This window comes from Macaca thibetana, chromosome 5 (assembly GCF_024542745.1).
Source record: "Macaca thibetana thibetana isolate TM-01 chromosome 5, ASM2454274v1, whole genome shotgun sequence".
NCBI classification, from domain to species: domain Eukaryota; kingdom Metazoa; phylum Chordata; class Mammalia; order Primates; family Cercopithecidae; genus Macaca; species Macaca thibetana.
Window position 1 is genome coordinate 61,171,430 of NC_065582.1, and position 14,780 is coordinate 61,186,209.

At 42.0% G+C, this 14,780-nt stretch overlaps 1 long non-coding RNA gene across 7 annotated transcripts in view; it reads right to left on the reverse strand.

The window, feature by feature from the left end:
* Nucleotides 1-2,703: 2,703 nt before the first annotated feature.
* The window catches only part of LOC126955205 (uncharacterized), a 184,756-nt gene continuing 172,679 nt past the window's right edge, over nucleotides 2,704-14,780 (reverse strand). For all 7 annotated transcript variants that reach the window (XR_007725844.1, XR_007725842.1, XR_007725839.1 and 4 more), the window contains 2 exons: nucleotides 8,612-8,778; nucleotides 2,704-4,020 (listed from right to left, as the gene is read on the reverse strand). This is a non-coding gene — a long non-coding RNA (uncharacterized LOC126955205). The remainder of the gene's footprint in view (nucleotides 4,021-8,611; nucleotides 8,779-14,780) is intronic.

Below are 14,780 nucleotides of genomic sequence, written 5' to 3' on the forward strand. Positions count from 1 at the left end.
GCATGTGAATGATATTTAGTTATGAGTCCAGGTGAGACCACCAAGGGAATATAACAGAGAAAAGAGAGTCTGAGGAATTTGTTTAAAAGTAATATGGAGTGGATGGAGGGAAGTAGGTAGGAGAATAGATGAATAAGGTTGGCTCTAAGTAGATAAATACTGAAGCTGGGAAATGGGCACAAGGAGTTTCATTATACTTTGCTGTCTAATATGTGTATGGCTAAAATTTTGCATAATGACAGGAGAAAAACGAAGACAGAGGGATGAGGAGGAACTATTAAAGGAGGCCAAGAAAGAGCGCCACTGAAACAGGAACAAAACCAGGAGCATGCTATCCTGGAAATCAAGTGTCCCGATTGTCTATTGCTGCATAACACACCCCCAAAAATCTATGGCTTAAAAATATAACAATTATACACAGTATAGAGATTCCTCAAAAAACTAAAAGTAGAACTGCCATATGATCCAGCAATCCAACTTCTGGGTTTATATCCAAAGGGATTGAAATCAATATGTCAAAGAGATACCTGCACTCTCATGTTCATCACAGCACTATTCACACTAACCAAATTATGGAATCAACCTAAATGTCCATCAATAGATGAATGGATAAAGAAAATGTGGTACATAGACACAATGGAATACAATTCAGCCTTTAAAAAGAAGGAAATCCTGTCATTTGCAACAACATGGATGAAACCAGAGGACATTATGCTAGACGAAATAAGCCAGGCACAGAAAGACAAATGCTGCTTGATGTCATGTATATATGGAATCTAAAAAAATCAAACTCATTGAAGTAGAAGAGCAGAATGGTGGTTACCAGAGGCAGGGGGTGGAGAGAGGGGAAATGGAGCTGCCAGTCAAAGGGTACCAAGTATCAGTTATACAGAAGGAATAAGTTCTGGAGGTCTATTGTGCAGCATGACCACTATAGTTAATAATAATGTATTGTATTCTTGAAAATTGCTAAGAGAATAGATTTTAAATGTTCATACCACCAAAAAAATAAATACATGAGATGATAGATATGTTAATTAGCTTGATTTAATCTATAATGTATACATATACCAAAACATCACAGTTGTGCTCCCTAAATATTATTTGTCGATTAAAATTTTTATCTAAAAATAACCACCATTTATTTTATTCAGAAATCTGCAATTTAAGCAGGGCTCAGCAGGGACCTGTCATCTCTGCTCCTGTAGCATTGACCATCAACTGGGGTGACTCTCCTGGGCCTGAGGACGCCTCTCTAAAGTGGTTCATGTATGTGGCTGGCAGACATCAGCTGGGGGCTCAGCCAGGGCAGGCCTATCTCTAATCTTCGGTTAATACCCAGATTGACTAAAGATAAGTAGTGCAAACAAGAATTACTTGAAACTTCTTCAAGCATGAGCCTTACTCTCAACTGACAAATGACCCTTCAGAGAACACTAAGAAAGGTTCCTCTCATGCTGGGACTGTTTCCTTTACAGCAATGACAGGAAGTGAGGAGAAAACATTTGTTATTTAGGTATTTGTCAATGCCAGGAGAGCCCCCTGAACTTTACAGCAAAAAAACAAACAAACAAAAAACTCTGAATGTGTTGTTGTTTCTTTTCTAATAAATTTCATTATGTATATTTGGGGCTTAGGATATATTATGGGACACATATAGATAGTAAAATTGTTACTATAGTGAAACCAATACATATCTATCATCTCATGTAGTTACTCTGCATGTGTGTGACAAGAGCAGCTAAAATCTACTTAACAAAAATCCCTAATACAATTTTATTAACTATAGTCCTCATGTATCACATGATCTCTAGACTTGTTCATCCTATGTATCTGCTATTTTGTATCCTTTGATCTGTATCTCTCCATTCTCCCCACCCCTCACCCATAGTAATTGCTGTATCATTCTCTATCTCTATATATTTCAGCTTGAGCTTCTTTTTTGTTGTTTCACATATAAAATAGAGCATACAATATTTTTCTTTCTGTGTCTAGCTTATTTTACTTAGCGTAATGTCCTCAAGCTTCAACCATATTGTGGCAAATGGCAGGACCTCTTTTTAAAGACTGAATAATATTCCAACAACAAATAATATTCCATTGTATGTACACACACATATATATACACACAATGCAATATTATTTATTTACACACATATACACTAAAGTTTGTATTATGGTGTGTGTGTGTGTGTATATATATATATATGCTTCTGTTATGGTATGTATACATTTATATTGTGGTGCATCTGTGGTGTGTGTGTTTATATATATGTATATACATTGTAATTCCTTTATCCTTTCGTCCATCTTTGGGTGTTTGGGTTGTTTCCACATCTTAGCTACTGTGAATAATGCTGCAATGAACATGAGAGTACAGATATATTTACGAGGTAGTGATTTCATCTCCTTTGGGTATATACCCAGAAGAGGAATTGCTGGATCATATGGTAGTTCTATTTTTAATTTCTTCAGAAACCTCCATACTGTTTTCTGTAATGGCTGTACCAAAAGACATCTGAATTTTATGGATACCTTTTAGTCACAGCTCCTTCTTGGAACGTCTCCTTTGTAAAATACTTTAAATAGCTGCAAGAAGATCAGAGAGAGGTTGAAAATATGCATACAAATTCTTGTGTCTCTGACAGAGAATAAGCAAATAGCAGAGATTAGTTTTTCCCTAATCTTGTTCTTTTTTTTTTTTTTTTTTTTTTTTTTTTTGAGACAGAGTCTTACTCTGTCGCCCAGGCTGGAGTGCAGTGGCTCGTTCTCCGCTCACTGCAAGCTCCGCCTCCCGGGTTCACGCCATTCTCCTGCCTCAGCCTTCCGAGTAGCTGGAACTACAGGCACCTGCCACCACGCCCGGCTAATTTTTTGTATTTTTAGTAGAGACGGGGTTTCATCGTGTTAGCCAAGATGGTCTCGATCTCCTGACCTCGTGATCCGCCCGCCTCGGCTTCCCAAAGTGCTGGGATTACAGGCGTGAGCCACCGCGCCCAGCTTTTCCCTAATCTTCTTACTCATGATTCGTAATAGTTCTGTTCATGGGCTTTTCGAAGGTCATCACCATAGGCAGGCTAGCAGTTGTTCCTCATCAGCATCCTAAGGTAGTGACTACCACTGAAGCCTATCAAAGTTCATGGAGAGTTTTTAACACTAAGACCGGAATTCCAAAATGCTTTGACACTTTAAATCAGGGAAGAGATTGGCGTGCCAGGGCTATGTCTCCCCCACTGTATGCCTGACAAGTACAGAAGGCTGGGGGCAGCTGTTCTCAACTCCCCTGAAGATGCTGAGACATGCCACTGAACATGCAGAGACCGCAGGGCTGTTGCAGAGGAACCAAGGAGGGAACAATTAAAAAACACATAAGGAGAACTGAAAGACAAGTTTCATCTTTATTTGCCCGTTTTTGCTAACTCAAAAGTTCAAGGGGTGCCTGAAGCCATTAGATGTGACAGAGTACATGTTTTGATCATGGTGCAGTAGTTCTGCATGTTTTACCTTTGCCTGTGTTTTACTATTTGAGAATGGATTTGAACAAGTCGGCTTGTCTCTGCGGTGAAAGCCCTCAGGGCATCATCCTCAACATGACCAAAGCCACTGACTAAGACTTGAAGTGTTTCTCAAACACTCAAAGAACTGAAGTCGGTCTCAGAGGCCGGCATCCTTTCATCCTCTGCCTCCCACTGATGTAACTTAGTCAGATCACAGGTGTGCTAACAAGGCACTTGAAAGCAAACTCTTTTTGCCACCAATATAAACATACTCCGAGTTTTTTTTTTTTTTTTTTTTTCCTTCACTGCTCCCATCACTTATTAGTTTACCACCATCTTCTTGGCTTCTAGGAGATCTGTCTCCTAATTTTTCTTGATTTCTCTGGTTGCCCTTCCTCATTCTCCTCACAGACTCTTCGTCACTTCATACACCTCCACCTCCTCATCAAGACACTTCTCTCTTCATTCTTCCAGCTCATCCTCCCTCATGGTCTAAGATGATCCTGCTCCCCCTTGACCATCCCTGTGGTAATAGAAACAGTGATCATAGCAGCAGCAGCTACACGGAGTAACAGCACCCATGGAAGCCGTAAGTGACAGCACACCAACACAGTCTTTCACCCCAGTTTCTGTAGTGGCCTTCTACAACATTCCCCAGTCCATGATCTTGCCCCTTCCTATTGCATCTTTCACACTGTTGCCTTCATAATTTTTCAAAAATAGAAATTCCATCATGCCACTCCCTACTTTCAATCTTTTAATGGCCCCAGTGGTTTTGGGGCCATTAAAATCTAAATTGGGGATAAAAATATAAATTCTTAATATGGTATTAAAGCCTGTTCCACCTGGACCTGTCTACCTCGGCCCTCACAGGTGCCCTTCACCATCCCCATCCCAAACAACTTGCATTTTAGCACATACACTATGCTATTTCTCATCTCTGTCTTGGAACCCCTTCTCCTTGCCTCATACAGGACACCCAACTCTCATGTGTCCACAAGCAACTGATGTTTCCTCTTCAGAAAGAAAACTCTCATTCTTCAGGCTAGAGCAGGTGCCTTTCGGGCGTGTTTTCTCTATCACAGCACATTACAACAATAATGCTCATTTTGCTGTTTGTTAATTTTTTCATATCCCTCTTCCTGTGTGCCTAGTACTCAACTGCAAGCATGTTTGAGATACTCAATAAGTACTGCATGAATCAATTATAGCTCAACCATGGATCAATATGTACACTGCTTTTCTTTTGTCAGTTCTGACTTGCTTCACTTCCACAAGTTGCTCCTGTTCTAGCAAGACAGACAGAAAAGTAAGCAGATACGCCTAGTATAATAATCTCAGAGGACTCATGGGCCCTCTAGGCTCATCCAGAAATCCCATACTAACAACTATAAACAATGAGGAAATGGACACACACAGGACAAATCTGAGAACATCATTCTTTAGTAACATATAATGTCAGAGCCTTGTCAGAGCATTTGCATTTATTTGTTTATTCTGAGATAGACAGGGTCTCACTCTATCACCCAGGCTGGTGTGCAGTGGCACAATCACAGCTCGTTACAGCTTCGAACTCCTGGACTCAGAGATCCTCCCACTTCAGCCTCCCAAGTAGCTGGGACTACACGTGTACACCCCCATGTCTGACTAATTTTTTTAATTTTTTGTAGAGATGGGGGTCTCCCCATGTTGTCCATGCTGACCTCAAATTCATGGGCTCAAGCCCACCTTGGCTTTCCAAAGCACTGGGATTACAGGTATGAGCCAACGTGCCAGCCCTACAGCATTTGCTTTATAAAACAAGGCTGAAGAGTGCAGAGCCATACTTGCCCTCCACGATGGTCTGTAGCCCAGTAGGCAGCACCTTTGGATAAAGTTCACTTAGCCAGTTTTGAATCCACCTAATCAAGGGCATGGTGAGATACTTGGTAAAATGCTTTGTGGTAATCCTTTGTTTTACTCTGATATACCAATCGCATAAACTTTAACAAAAAAATTTTCTGCCTAGCTTTTTATTTCTCTTGACTCAAGAGTCTCTTTCCTGGGGTCCTCTGTGGTCCACAATTTCCTTGGGAAGTTTCCATCCTGTCTTTCTCATCTTGCCACCTTCAATCGGCTCCTCTTCTGCTGCTCCCAGCCCTACTTTCAACAATTTAATTCACAGAGTATGGACCCTCATTTCAGCACCTGCCCTTGGCTCTGTTCACCACTTTCTTTAATTTCATGCCTTTCCTACCATGTTGAGCATTTTTGCCTCATCTCTCCTACCCCTCCCTAGACCAGGCTCTAGCATTGGCTGGCCTTTTTCATCTTCTACTGTGAAAGCACCTGATCTGGTCACCACCCTGTGGTACCCAGGCAGCAGCCTCTAGTTTACCCTGAAATGTCATCACCAAAATGCACACTGACTTCACAACTATGACATTGACTATAGTAAAAAGAGTGTAACAGCAACACACAGCACTGGGGTCAGGGTTTCTACATCTCATTTCTCTTTGCAACTGGTACCACCCCTGTATGAGTTAACTGGCTTGATTGTTTAGAGCCATAGTTCTTAAGCTTCTTGTGAGCTGCAGAACCCCTTACTCAGATAAACTCTTAGTGTTAGCAAATAACATTTAAAGCGCTGACTGGTTCTGGCTGATGTGGATGTAGAAGTCCAGAGCCTCCTTTGCCTCTCATTCCCATGACCCTTAGGGATTCTGCAGAGCCCCAAGATTTGAAAAGCACTGGGGGAGGGTACATTCTTTTTTTTTTTTTTTTTTTTTTTTTTTTTTTTTTGTGAGACGGAGTTTCACTCTCGTTGCCCAGGCTGGAGTGCAGTGGCGCGATCTCAGCTCACTGCAACTGGGGGAGGGTACATTCTAATGAAGCCCATATGGCAAGCTCCACACCATTCAGGTTTTGCCATAGGCTATGCAATATCCCAGAAAGCAATGTGACTTCCTAGTTATGTGGATAGATCCTAGGAAGGACTGACAGGTTCAAAACCCCATTCCCCCAGTCACTAGCTAAGGCTGATTGGACAATTTACCTAACCTCTCTGTGCCTGAGTTTTCTCATCTGTTGAACAGTGATTATAATGGTTCCTGTCCCTTTGTTTGTTAAGAATATTAAATGAGTTCACAGCAGAAAGGGCTTAGAAGAATACCTGGCCAGGCGTGGTGGCTCACGCCTGTAATCCCAGCACTCTGGGAGGCTGAGGTGGGCAGATTACCTGAGGTCAGGAGTTTGAGACCAGCCTGGCCAACATGGTGAAACCTCGTCTCTACTAAAACTACAAAAATTAGCTGGGCATGGTAGCACACGCCTGTAATCCCGGCTACTTGGGAGGCTGAGGCAGGAGAATTGCTTGAGCCCCGGAGACAGAGGCTGCAGTGAGCCGAGATTATCGCGCCACTATACTCCAGCCTGGCCGGAAAAGTGAGACTCTGTGTCAGAAAAAAAAGAATGCCTAGCTGATCTAGAGAGGTGGTAGATAAATGTTTGCTTATTATCTTCTAAAACCATATACTGTCCTTAAGGAAGACCCAGGGACACAGTGTAAGTGACTCAGCACAGTCTTCCATTACCACAGAACACACCCTGTGGTGGGAGTCAGCACAGTTCTCCTTCTACATGGGGTGTGGCAGACTGGTCCTTTGCAAACTGTGTCTTAGAGTACATAAAGTGGTAGCTCAAGGTCCTAAAAAGGGACATTGACTTCATCCAATAGAATGGCTGACTCCACAAAGGAGTTTATTTCCCAAAGTCTACTACAGATTTAGGTAAAGTGAAAGATTACACACAGTGCACAGCTTTTCAATGGAAATGGACTGGGCCATTTGATTAGACTTGTAAATCTAAGGTTAATTGGGAGTTGAGCATTGTAATTCCAGGAAATAGGTTACAGGCATGTTTGTATGTTTCTGAATCTGTCCCCTGTTTATAGCTGCAAATATACGCCATTAATTTATGATTTTCTTTCTACAGGCTTCACCAGGGTAAACATAAATAAAGAGATTAGTCATTAAACCCAGAAGGAATTTGAGAGCAGGGCATAAAATTTAAAGAAGGTTATACCCTGAAAAAAAAATGATGTGAGAATTAAAGGCAACAGAAAATTAGCTGCTAAATCTTTGGGATAATGCAGTTTTACAGGTTGTTTTTAATAATACTTGCTATATTGTACTTTAATCTGTGATCCTGCAAGTTAAGCTAAGAAACTCCCAAGGGAAGAAGGGTAGAGGCCTAAGTAGGGTAAATAGATCTTTCCTAGAAAAACCTTTTCTTTTCTGAGTTTGTGTTTCCTTTATTACTTTTTGCTCATCAAACCTACAGGGAATGTATAAAGTGTAGATATGGACTCTACTTCCAGAATGCCTACTTTCCCAACTAAAATCTGGAATGAGAAGAAAGCTTGGAACTGTGATTCTTAAGGCTCAGCCCGAATCAGATCCCTTCCCAGCCAGCACAGGAAGTGTAGGAACAGCTTTCTCAGCAGCTTCATGTACATGACCTTGATGAAAGAGGAAGGAACTGGTAATGATATGGTCCATGATACCTTATCCTCAGTTCCAAAATCCCAAAAGCCCTGCAACCAAAAGTTTTTCACATATTTGACACAAAAACTCCATAGGTGGCCAAAATCTGACCTTTCTGACATGAGGTTCTGCATAGTCGCTACTGACCTGAGGATGATGATTCATATATGTTGCGATCAAAATATTAATGTATTTGCTTATGAGGTGCTGACCCAGACTCTACTAGAAATACTACATATGCAATATATACCATTTTACCTTTCTAACATCTGCAAAGTTCTGAAACCCCAAACCTGTCTGGTGGCCGTGTCCTAAGTGATTTGAGGTGAGAAGAGGTCTGAGAAGACAGGAGCCCACTGTGGCTCTGCAGAAGGAAAGTGACAGCAGATCTAGAAGGATGGTGTACTTCAGATGAACAGGAACTCAAAGGGAGCTGTCAGGGGCATCCATTTCAGCCTGAGGAGCAGGAAACCAGTGCGATGCATGACACACCAGTCACCAGCCACACTCCTTAACTGACTGCCCATGCCTGCCTGCTGGTACTAGCTGAGGCCCAGGTAAGCACAGAACGGAAGATATTGCCACACCTACCCTCCCAGAATCTTCATCTCAGGACCCACGGCAGTATTTTTGCAAGCATCTTTCTTCATTTTTTCTTCTCTTTCACCATCTCTCTACTTCAGTTTCTCTTCCATTCTTCCAAATTCCACACTACTGTCACTCGGAATTCACTGGTGGTGATGGAAAGTCTAGGAAACCTGAAAAGAGCAAAATAAGTTTCTACCCTGGTTATACCTTTTATTATTATCATTATTCCAGATTCAGACTGCCTGGGTTCAACGTGTGACTCTACCACTTCCTAGCTATGTGACTATAAACAAATTATTTCATCTCTTTTTGACTTAATTTCCTTATCCATAAAATATGGATAATAGTACCTACCCTATACAGTTGTCGAGAGGATTAAATGAGTTAATAATATTAATATTACTATTTGAGCTAATATTAAATGAGCAAATATTATTATTAGCTAATAGAAAGTGCTTGGCATATAGTGAGTGCTTCGTAAACATAAGCTGCTATCATTTTTATATGTGTCTGTAACTGTCTTCTAAATAAATTTCATACACTAACAATGTGGTTTTTTTCCTGTAGAATTCTTTACATCCATTTCTTAAGACGGTATCATAATGGCATTTGATGGTCAATAATTACTTGGTAAAGATGAAGATAAAGGAGAAGGCAGCAAAGAGATAGATGCACAATCAAAACCTGAGTATAAAGTTCCAACATTGCTTTCATGATATTGCCTACTATAACATTCTGGTAGTGTGCATAGTTTCTCCCTCTCCTCTTTCCTCCTCTAGCTAATTTGTTTTGAAAGCTAAAAAATAAAATGAAAAAAAGGTAATGGAACATTTGATATATAAATTTGAAATAAAACTATCAAGCAGAGACAAATCTTTGAGATAGTTCATATTATATTCACATTTTTCTTTTCAGATTACCTATAAACACTAACGTAAATAAAGTAATAATTGCATTGTCCAGCTAATAACACACTGAGAAGAGTTAATTCTGCATTAAAACTGAAGCCCAATTATTTATGTACGGCAACTAGAAATCTTTCCAATTATATATCCTTCCCTGATACCCCACAAACTGTCCTAGAAGTCACACCTTGGAGTAGATGTCTCCTGACCTTCCCCAAGACATTTAGAGTAATGCCTGTCCAAATTGGCATTGTGGGCCATCTCTACCAGTTAAATCATAAACTTCATGTACATTTTTAATGTCCCCAACTCGAGAATCCATGGTTGTACTGGGAAGGCTGGGAACCCTATATACTCATCCACTCCTCTCTCGCCTACTCTGACTACGGAATTAATGTTAAGACTGATATGACTTTTTTTTTTCAGGGTCAGCCCTAAATGGACCAATCCATATCTGTCTCAGTCAAATTCACCTTCACCCTACTTTATTTATCAAAAAAGTATTCACTAAAAAAATGTCCAATTTAAGGAGAAAAAAAGAATCACAGCTAAATGTGGGTTTAAAGCTGGAGAGACTTAAGATTGAAAAACTGCCAGTTCTTACTGCTCACTTACTCACATGAGGGTTTACAGCTCCTGAAATCATGCCAGGGCTTTGAAAATGAAAGCTTGCAGTTAGAAAACGATGGCTCATGACAGCAAGGATCAGTCATGTGACAGGCCAAGCGTTTTCCGTCACTGCTTCCCTCAATCAGACAGAGCTCAGAAATGGAGGTTAATCGGTCAGATAGCATCCACAGAGGCTGAGGGCAGCAGAATCCAGCCACAGCAATTAATCATTTAATTGCTTTCTGATTCACTTTAAATGTCTTTTAAAAAGATATTAAAGAAAAACACTATTGAAAGGACATTTTAGACTATTTAATAAAGATCCAATATGCCCTTTGTGAACCAGAAAATAAATGGATCTCTAGCCCAACTCTGTTCAATGTTTTCTTGGGCAACATTTACTTATACAGAGGAAAGCGTGACAGTCTCTGCTCCCGGCAGGAGAAATAGCACATATAAAAGCACTTAGGAAAGAAAGCACGGGTATAATAAAAATGGTTTTTTGTTTTGGGGTTTTTGTCTGTTTTTTTGGCTAAAGAGCAGGATGTGTGAGGGGTGGAGAGGAAAGCCTGGAAACCTAGCAGTCTACATTTTAGAGGACCCAGAAGCCAAGATAAGGAGCCCAGACTTGATCTATTAGGCAATGGGAGCCACTGAAGGATTCTGAGCAGAGAAAGCAGCATGGTTAAGTAATAGCAGGAACTGAGGGACCCAGCAGCCCTGGGTTCTCATTCCAGTTTTGCCCCTCGTTAGCTGGCATGAATGTGGGCACATTATGTACCTTCTTTTGGTGCCTTCTAAACTTGTACAATGGAGGTAATAATACCATTTCCAGGGTTATTGCAAACATTACAAATAACGTATGTGACATAGCAACCTCAGGGCCTGAAAAGGTCATAGAAAGGGTTAGAAAGGGTTAGAAAGAAACCCTGGCATAGAAAGGGTTCCTATTAAATGGTGTTAGCAGTTACTACTGCTGTGCTCTGGGTAGGAAGATTGAAAGGGAAGAGATGGGAGGAAGGAGAGCTTGGAGGTCCAGGCAAGAGGTCCAGAGGGCCTGGAATGGACAGAGTACAGGCAAGGAGGGTGGCAAAGAGAAACGAGATTGAACAAAGGCAGGATCCAAAAAAATGGAGGTCGAGAAAGACTAACTTGCACAGAGCCATTTGACAATGACTGGACGTGAGCAAGGGAGGAAGAGAAGCTGCAGAGACTCCAAGGAAAGGCTGAAGTATCACACAAATCAGAAAGACACAAACTTGGCCGGGCGCGGTGGCTCAAGCCTGTAATCCCAGCACTTTGGGAGGCCGAGACGGGCGGATCACTAGGTCAGGAGATCGAGACCATCCTGGCGAACACGGTGAAACCCCGTCTCTACTAAAAAATACAAAAATCTAGCCGGGCGAGGCGGCGGGCGCCTGTAGTCCTAGCTACTCGGGAGGCTGAGGCAGGAGAATGGCGTAAACCCGGGGGGCGGAGCTTGCAGTGAGCTGAGATCCGGCCACTGCACTCTAGCCCGGGCGACAGAGCCAGACTCCGTCTCAAAAAAAAAAAAAAAAAAAAAAAAAAAAAGAAAGACACAAACTTCTACACGGATCCAAAATAAACAGTTATGTCAATAAATGCCAAACTGAGCCTGGATTTCTGGAATGACTACGGAAATAACCCAAACCATATTTATTTTCCCATCTGAATTCTTAATAATAATAGCAACTTTCAAATCTGCAGAGTCAGATGATTTGGGTTATATCATTACTCAGCATCATATACCAGGCAGCTTCTTCTCCCCACACACCTTTGCCAGGGCTCACTTCTTCACCTCACCTCCACTATGGAAGTCTGGCCATTTCCTGGGGCACTTCAACCAGCTTCATTGTCCTCACTCACTTTCCAGGCCTGTCAGCACACACGACTGCTGATGCTTTCCTCAGCCTGTGACTGCCTTCCCCACAAAACTCACGTTCACAGATAACAGGTAGAGAAATACCTGGGACTTCAGAACAGCAGTGCAGCAACTAATAACTCATCGCGCCTGACATTTTCATTAGGTGCTGCGTTAGAAGTGTCTTCAAGAAGCAGCTTTAGTAATTTTGTACCACTCTGCTCAGAGGAGATTAATATGACTTACACAGAGGGGCCTAGCCCCTCGCCCAGCACAAGCTTCCATCCTCCTCCAAGTCAGCTGTGGGTTTCAGCCCTGTCAGCTCCATGTAATTCACAAAGGAATCAGTCCACAGATACTGCCCAGCCATGCACGTGCCTGCCAGGACACTCAGGGGAAACTTTACAGTGTGTATAAATAAGCTTTAATATTGTAGTATACCTTTTGGGATGCATGTCTAATTTATTAGAACATGCAGAAGAGCTGACAAACCACTTTGCACCTTTTCGGCAGCCTCTGCTTTGCACGGCTGTCCTGGTGAAACACAGGACCTGGGCTCCTGTCTTCTTCTTCCACTAAAGTTGTTGTTTTTCTTGAACATCTCTGAGAAAACACTGAATATACTTTGACTTTGTTCCATCATTTATTCCAGGCCAAATGTCCTGCTGACTTATCTTTAATGAATAAGATTGTACTGACAGTGCAACCTGCCCAACTCCAGAGTAACAACACAAAATATAGTGTTTTGTAGGTATTAAAATGTTTTATGCTTTACAAAGGGAAGTGGGATGTGGGGAGGTGATGACAGCATGAGGCCAAAGGTGGTTCACAAGTCAACTCTTCCTAGACGGGAAAGTCTTCCTTCTGAATTCTGCACAGGAAATATTATATTCCTTATCCAGCAGCCCTGGGCACAGGGAAGCGAAGACCCAGCTCCTGCATGGCCACCTCGCCAATGGTGTGCCAGTCTTACTTTTTTTTTTTTTTTTTTGAGATGGAGTCTCACTCCGTTGCCAGGCTAGAGTGCAGCGGCACAATCCCAGCTCACTGTAACCTCCGCCTCCTGGGTTCAAGGGTTCGAGCAATTCTCCTGACTCAGCCTCCAGAGTAGCTGGAACTACAGGTACACACTACCATGCCCAGCCAATTTTTTTTTTTTTTTTTGTATTTTTAGTAGAGATGAGGTTTCACCATGCTGGCCAGGATGGTCTCCATCTCTTGACCTCGTGATCCACCCGCCTCGGCCTCCCAAAGTGCTGGGATTACAAGCGTGAGCCACCATGCCCGGCCCGGTCTTACTCTTTACTCTTGTTTCAGATGAACGGAGACTGACAGCTATGGGTAAGTTTTCTACTTTTTGATCTCTGTGTGTCACAGTAATATTAATGATAAAAAATCTAATATTCATTGAGTGCTACTATTTCTATTTTACTCCTTTGCCACCACCTTATGAGATAAGGTGTTATTATTACTCACACTTAACAGATGAAGAAACTGGGCTTCAGAGAGTATATTAGTCAAAGTTCTCCAGAGAAACAGAACCAATAGAATGGATGGATGGATAGATGGATGGATAGATAGATAGATAGATAGATAGATAGATAGATAGATAGACAGACAGACAAGAGCAGGGTTATTATGGAAACTGGGTCATGTGATTATGGAGGCTGAGAAGCCCACGATAGGTAGTCTGCAAGCTGGAGAACCAGAGGAGTCAGTGGTATAGCTCAGTCCAAGTCCCAAGGCCTCAGAACCAGTGAAGACAATGATGTAACTCTTGATCAGAGGCCAAAGGCCTGAGAACCTCGGGGCTGCCTGTTCAAAACTCCCAGAGTCTGAAGGCCAGAGACCCTGAAGTCCTCATGTACAAGGCAGGAGAAGCTCTGGAAGAGAGAGCAAATTCGCCTTTTCCCTGCCTTTTGGTTCTCTCCAGGCCCTCAGCTGATTTGACGGTGCCCATCCACACTGGGTGAGAGCAGATCTTCCTTTCTCAGTCCACTGACTCAAATGTCAGTCTCTCCCAGAAACAACTTCACAGACTTACCCAGAAATAATGCTTTACCAACTGTCTGGGAATCCCTTAACCTAGTTAAGTTGACACCTAAAATTAACCATCACAGAGAGGTAGTAATTTACCCAAGGTGAGACAGCTGGTAACCAAGAAAACTAGAACTCAACCCAGGTCTCTCTCACACCAGAGTTAGATTTAAAAATTACTGTAACTCACTGGAACAATGGCACCCCCAGATTACATTCCAGGAGCATTTACTAGAGAATTCCAGCTTGGTATCTACAATTAAAAAAGAAAGCCTCAGTGCTTACTGCTATAAGTTTGACTAGACACACACTTATTAACATAAAATGATCTTAACCATTTCAGGAAAAAGCAGATCAACTCTGTGACATTCACTGACATCCTACTCTATAAAAGGCACACAGCTAATTATCACTAAACGGGGGAGGAGTGTCAAAGAGTAAGATGAGGTCCCTTTCTCAGGATACCTGCAGCTGAAAAAGATAGACAAGCCCTAAAACCATGCAATTCAAGGTGATATCATGAAAGGCATTGCAAAGGTGGATGAGATTAGTTGGCAAATTAACAATACATAGTAAAAGTGCTAGAGTGATTCGGGTGAGGAAGATTTCTTTCCAAGCAGGAGTAGTCAGGGAAGACAAGATCAGAGAGACAGGACTTCAGGCAGGAACTGGAGGAGGGATAGCCCTTGATGAGGCTGGAGATTGCTAGAAAGTGGAAGGGGCATCCAACAGAAGTGAG